Here is a 7,132-nt window from a genome sequence, read left to right as displayed (position 1 = left end):
TCAATGAATTTTGGAGAGGCACATTCAGTCCATAGTACTCTGCAATCTGACACTAGAAAGTGAATATTTTCTGGGAAAAAAATTGTAAAAACATTATTCAAGGGCACAGTATTAACCTTTGGCTTTCCCGACTGAGTCCACTCATGACCCTTAGGTTTCAATAAAGTCTCCAGGATATTTGAATTAATAATTTATCAGTCAGTGGTTTTTGTTAATGCAGTTCCCATCACTTTATTACATTTTCCACAAATTAGTGGGCTCTTTTCACGTTGTGTAAATGGACACAACTAAATATGATACATAAGGAAGCTGTAAAATTCTGTAACCAATATTTTCTGTAATGGGATCTGTGGCATGTTAGTTTCCAGCAAAAAGAAGCTTTCGCAGAGGAAAAATAAAATGGCCAGTGCAAAAATATCTATGATTTCTTTTGGTGCATATAGGTGCAAAAGGGATAAGGAGATGATGGAAGAGATGATGGAAGAGCCACCATCTTCCCAATGTAAGACTTCAATGTAAGACTTCAAAATGTATCATTTCCACTAGACCACAGACTGAGAAGATGAGTGTTTGATGACACCACATTGATTGACCATCTGGGCTGCATTTGGCCCAAGTCCTCACCTCAGTTTCAGTAATTCTGAGACACAGAATATGACCAAGACCTCCCCATGGATGCTGGCAGACTGGAAGTGTTCTCAAGGCCCAGTGAGATTCAAAGATGGCAATTAGAGCTGGAGAGTGATGAGTTGAATCCAGGACCCAAGTCTGGCAAAGCAGCAGGCTTTGGGTAAAACTTCAATTCTTCTTCCTGGTATTTTGAATAGGGTTTGGAAAATAATTTGAGACAACTGAACTTGTTCACATAATTTTATGTTGACATCTAATTGTTTTCATCATAAATTTGCCATTTTGGGAGTATTATAAATACTGAATACTAAATTTTAATATGAAAATATTTTCCAATTGTCACATTACTCTTTTGAGTAAACCCAAGGGCATCTAAATGCTATAGCAATTTACAGTTCATGATCTCACAGTTCATGAGATGAAGCCCCGTGTTGGGCTTTGTGCTGTGTGTGGAGCCTGTTTAGGATTCTCTCTCTCCCTCTTCCTCTGCCCCTCCCTTGCTCACTCACTCTTCCCCTCTTAAAATAAATAAAGAAGCCTTAAAAAATGTCATAGCAGTTTAATAATCACATCATTCACTTAAAAATACAGATCATCTTTTCCCCCCAGTTTTTTTTTAATGTTTATTTAATTTTGAGAGAGAGGGACAGAGCAAGAGTGGAGGAGGGGTAGAGAGAGACAGAGACAGAAACTGAAGTGGGCTCCAAATTCTGAGCTGTCAGCACAGAGCCAGACACAGGGCTCGAACACACAACCTATGAGATCATGACCTGAGCCGAAGTCAGATGTTTAACTGACTGAACCACCCAGGCACCCCTAAAAACACAGATCATCTTACAGCCGGACAGTTCATATAGTTTGTAGTTTCCCCTCAAATTTCTATTTCTTTTCTACTTCTTTCTTAGTAGTATCCTCATGTAATTTTTTATGTTTGAAAATATTTTTATTACTCACCTTTCATGATGCTTTGCAATAAAAAAAATATGTAAATTTAACTTTCTGCAACCATAAAATTAAAAGTGATAAATATTTCTTTTGTATTGAGTTGATATTTTAATTACTCTTAGTCCATAATTGATTAATAGAACAAAAATGTATTACAAACTTTGATGAATGATTTTTATTGAAAATGTTGCCTAAAATTAGAAACAGCCTAGATCCTCATTGATAGAAGAATGGAAAAAACAACTGTGGTATATTTATACATGGAAACTTACTTAGCAATAGAAAGGGACAAACTACTTATACATGAAACAACATGGCTGCCATCTTGAAAGCCTTATTCCAACTAAAAGAATCTAGACATACAATAGCACAGATTATGTGATTCCCATTTATATGAAGTTCTAAAACAGGCAGTACTAATCTATGGTTGAAGAGCATCAGAACAGTGGTTGCCTCTGGAGTGGATTTGCGGCTGAGGCCAGCAAGGAAATGATGTCAGGGAACTTTCTGGGTGATTGGAATGCTCTGTACCTTGATGAGATTTGAGTTGCACAGGTGTATGTATTTATTGAAACCCACAGAGTGGTTCCCTTAAGATCTGAGCATCTCATTGCATGCTTATTTTGCCTCAAAAGAAAAAGAAACAACGGGCAGCAAACACTGAATTCTATCTAACTAATGACACATACACTGAAGTATTTCCAGTGCAAACACACTGAGGCCTGCAATTTATTTTGAAACACAGCTGGATTGACAGATGGATAGAGGAAACAACAGATGAGATGGATAGATATGTGATATAACCGACTTAGTAAAATGATTCTAGAATCTAGGCAGTGGGTATATGCACATTTACTGCAAAATTCTTTCAACTTTTCTATATGCTTGAACATAACAAAATATTGGAAATTTACTGACAATGCATCTCTTACTGAGATGGGTGAAAGATGTTCAACCATGTATTTCCCCTTCATGTATCCAGGGAATGTTGACTCTTGCTAGAATTAATGCTGGGTCTACATATACTTTATCCATATTTTCCTCTTCTTAAAATATAAGCACTATGAAAACATGTAAGTCGATGGGAAAAATGAAGGCAGGTGGAGAGAAGGCCTCCAATTCAGAGAGAAGAGGATCTCACCTGTGTTGGTGGTGTGGAAGGGGGTAGTGCAGAGGTAGGATCAAATGGACTTATTATAGAAAGAATGATATAGAATCGATAACCAAGTACCTGTTTAGGGGGAAAAGACAAACCTGTCTATTTCAGAGCTTTCTTTTTTTTTAATTTTTAAAATTTATTGGGGGGGGCGGAGAGAGAGAGAGAAAAGTCAGAGAGGGAGAGGGAGAGGGAGAGGGAGAGAGAGAATCCCAAGCAGGCTTTGCACTGTCAGCACAGAGCCCAACGCAGACTCATGAACTGTGAGATCATGACCTGACTCGAAATCAAGAGTTGAATGCCTAACCAACTGAGCCACCCAGTCGCCCCTGTATCAGAGCTTTCTAACCCCAGGGACAGTAAAGCTGAAGATCCCATCAATGAAAATAGGAAACGTGTTCCGGAGCAGAGAGAAGTCGTTTCTGAACATTTATCTTCAATCACCAAGGGGATACCCAGAGGGAGAGTCTGAGCAGAAGTTTAGAAGTGTGTGTATGAAGTTTAGAAGCAAGTTCAGGGGCAAAGAGGTTGATTTGTATGATGGGTATTTAGCTGATTCCATTGCTCTCGTGATCCAGCAAGTGCTCATGCTGTACCAGGAGCCATCGCTTTGGAATTATCACCTGTGGGCCTGGGAGTTAGGTACTTTGAGGGGGGCACTCACGAAATCAGATTAAATCATTAAAAATAGAGAAGGGCGGCTGGGTGGCTCAGTTGGTTAAGCATCCAACTTTGGCTCAGGTCATGATCTCACAGTCTGTGAGTTTGAGCCCCTCATTGGGCTCTGTGCTGACAGTGCATAGCCTGGAGCCTGCTTCGGATTCTGCCCCTCCCCAACTCAGACTCTCTCTCTCTTTCTCTCTCTCTCAAAAACAAATAAACTTAAAAAAAATGGAGAGATTCTAGGACTCCACCTACCTGAGGGATGGTTGACAAAGAGCAGACAGTGAAGAGGCAGGAGAATCAGGGGAATAAAGCCTTGCTGAAGCCAAGAGAAGGGGGAGTTCACAAAAGGAAGGTGTGAGCAGACAGTATGTTAAATACCGTAAAATGAGCAGTGGAATGGGGCCACTGTTATATTACTGACACAGCAGTTGTTCTCAGGGCAATTTGACCCTCACACCTGGGCAGATGATGCTACTGGTATGTAGTGGGTAGGAACCAGCAATGCTTGCTAAACACCCTGCAATGCGAGGGACAGCCCTTCCCATGATGCCCACCCTAAATGTCAATAGTGCGGAGAGTGAAAACGCTGCTGATACAGCAGCCACAGTTCCCAGATTTTCTGGCATAAATCCATTTTCAAACATTCATATCAGAGCATGTGTCTCAACTACGGGCTTAGAAGATATGTTCCCAGTGTCAGGAAGCTTGAGGGGAATCATCCCTCAAATTTTAGCCAGAGGGGTGAAGTCTGCCTTCTACCTTATTTTGGAGCCTACTTTCTGTTGTCTGGTCTATTCTCTACTCTCATTTGCTAAACACTTAGTCTGATGCTCCTCAATGATTCTTAATCTTCCATTATCTCCAGGAACCATGCTTCATTCTGCTTTCTACCTTTGCACAAAAACTTATGTACCTACCTATCTACCTACACACACACACACACACACACACACACACACACACACACAGGAGTGTGCCATTGTGTGCATGTTCCTTATTCTTCTTGACATATCTAACTTTTACTCATCCCTGCTCCTCCGGGCTCCACCCTCTACACTCAGGAGCCCTTGGTGTCCACATATTTTAAGGTTTGAAAATTATGTGCTGGCCCTGACTCCTTGATGGGAATTAGAGTTGACAGTTTTCTGGAAAACAAACAAAATTTGTTCCTTCTCACCTGGTCCTTTATATCTTCTCCCTGTAGAACCTTTCCAGCAAATTTCTAATTTGGTTAAAATATACTGGACAAAATTCTATATTCTTCAGAGTGCCATTTTTTTCTCTTTACTTACACACAATTTCACTTTCCTGTTTTGGCTATGAGACCAAAGGTCAAATAGCAGTTTTAACTATGAAAGAATTAGGGGTGCCTGGGAGGCTCAGTTGATTAAGGATCTGACTCTTGATTTCGCTCAGGTCATACATGATCTCACGATTTGTGAGATCAAGCCTCTTGTCGGGCTCTGTGCTGACAGCATGGAGCCTGCTTGGGATTCTCTCTCAAAATAAATAAGTAAATAAACATTTAAAACAAAAAAAAAAGAAAGAATTACATTCAATAGTTCTCCCCTCTTAGCACGCTCCACAGCACCTCTTCATTTCCCTCTTCCTCCACCGCCTGTTTGTATTGACTAGAAGAACGTCCCTTGTGTTTTGGCCCTAAAGCTTTGACTTCTTCCGGGGATTTATTCAGAGTTACTTTCATTCTGAATTTTCCAGGGAGTTAGAGGAAATAAGGCGCTGGTGGCAGTGGTCTTTTTTCCCCTAGCCAATATGTCACATGTACACGCCTTTAGTCTCCTCTGGCTTGAAAGCCAGGAAAACCAAAGGTCAAAACTGAACTTTTTACAATCAGTCTGATCAACTGTCAAAAAAGGACATGAATCTTCTCTTTCTTTCTTTCTAAAAATATGTTATGGTTTATTGAAGTTATTCTCTTTCTTTGAAAATGCTCTAGAATATAAGACAACAATAAAAATTGATTTTCCAAACTGCTATTGAATACATCAATCTGTTACTTTTAAGTTCGCCTCCTACTCTCTTGTTAATACTTTAATGAGTTTATGTTAATCGGATCAGTAAGGACTAAATTTTTAATGATGGATATTTTATCGCTGGTCTCCTAGTAGTCAGCTTTAATTTTTAATCTACTGGTTTATTTATTTAGACCTTGGCTGTTTTGATCATTTGTATATTTGGTCTGTGACTCATTTCTCTAAGGCTGGTAAAATTTCATGTAAAATGCTGAAGCACAAATAAGACAGTTATGTAAACAAATGATGGTCTGATAGCAGGCGCAATGGGCATCAGCCATGAAATATTGCATTCAAACATCAGAGAGCAAGAGGAGAAAAAGTAGATTGAAAAAAAAAAAAGTGAGCAGAGGCTTAGGGACCTGTGGGACAGTAACTAAATATCTAACATCCGTGTCATTAGAGCCACCAACCTTTGACTAGTGAGAGACAGGACGCCCAGAGGAACCGGAGAGTAAATCCTACGCCTTCCAGAAGACGTGATGAGATGCAGTAGTGTATACCCTCTGTCTGAACACATTTTGCAAGTCCAGGCTTTCAGCCCATGTTTTTCATGAAGCTGTAACTGCTCCACATGCACCCCTTTGTGACGACTCTCCCTCCATCCCTCCTCCTTCCTGCTTCCCTCCCACCGCCGCCCAGAGCACGCACACCCATCAACGTGATAGCACAGACGGTTGGATTCTATTTTCTAGCAAACCATATCTTTATATCCTCTGGAATCTCGTTGTTTATGTTACTTCTCCTACTTATGTCTTTCAAGTTTTTAATTTTTCTCTCCCACAATTTCCATTCTTTTATGTATTTGCTCTGTCTTTTAAGCTTTTTTCCTATTTGCCTTTGGTACCATCAAGTTGGGTCTTAACAGTGACTATTTAATCTTTTAATAGTTTTTAAATATCTTTTAATAATAAACATTCCAGAAAGTTTGTTTGTGTGTGAATGTGTTGTGACTGAATCTTCTCATGTACTCTTTTCTTATTTTAATACAGTTTCATCTGACTCTTTCAACAATGTTATTTCCCTAAGACCCATTACGAGTATACTGATGGTTGTTTCCGTGTGGCCACCGATTCCTTTAAGGTACTATATTACCTCCTTATTGCTGCTACAGCAAATTACCACATTACCATGTGGCTTGACAAGACACAGATGTATTCTCTTACAGTTCTGGAGGTCAGAGCTCCTAAAATCAAGATTTCAGCAGAACTTCTTTCCTTCTGGAGTCTCTAAGGAAGAATTAATCCATATTTTCTCCAGCTTTTAGAGCTGCTTATGCTCCTTGACTTGTGGCTTCGTCCTTCATCTTCAAAATACTGCACTCCGACCTCTGCCTTTGTGGTCATGTTGCCTTTTCTGGCTCTGGTCCCCTGCCTCCTCCTCCTCCTTTTTTTCCCCTTAAATAATTTATTGTCAAATTGGTTTCCATATAACACCCAGTGCTCATCCCCACAAGTGCCCTCCTCCATGCCCATCACCCCCCTTCCGCTCCTCCCACCCCCATCAGCCCTCAGTTTGTTCTCAGCATTCAAGAGTCTCTCATGGTTTGCCTCCCTTCCTCTCCCCCATTATTTCCCCCCTTCTTCTCTCCCATGGTCCTCTGTTAAGTTCCTCCTAATCCTCCTATACGTGCAAACATATGGTATTTGTTCTTCTCTGCCTGACTTATTTCGCTCAGCATAACACCCTCAAGGTCCATCCA

General features: G+C 40.3%; 1 protein-coding gene across 1 annotated transcript in view; it reads right to left on the bottom strand.

Annotated features, from left to right (window-relative positions):
- Positions 1 to 222: 222 nt before the first annotated feature.
- Positions 223 to 7,132, bottom strand: part of LOC120245452 (collagen alpha-2(I) chain-like) — a 32,110-nt gene continuing 25,200 nt past the window's right edge. The window contains exon 3 of the mRNA XM_039252522.1: positions 223 to 811. The gene's annotated coding sequence lies outside the window, so the exon portion shown is untranslated. The remainder of the gene's footprint in view (positions 812 to 7,132) is intronic.

The sequence above is a fragment of the Hyaena hyaena genome, unplaced genomic scaffold (assembly GCF_003009895.1).
Source record: "Hyaena hyaena isolate Hyena2069 unplaced genomic scaffold, ASM300989v1 scaffold_418, whole genome shotgun sequence".
Classification (NCBI taxonomy): Eukaryota; Metazoa; Chordata; class Mammalia; order Carnivora; family Hyaenidae; genus Hyaena; species Hyaena hyaena.
This window is presented reverse-complemented; position numbering and strand designations above follow the sequence as displayed.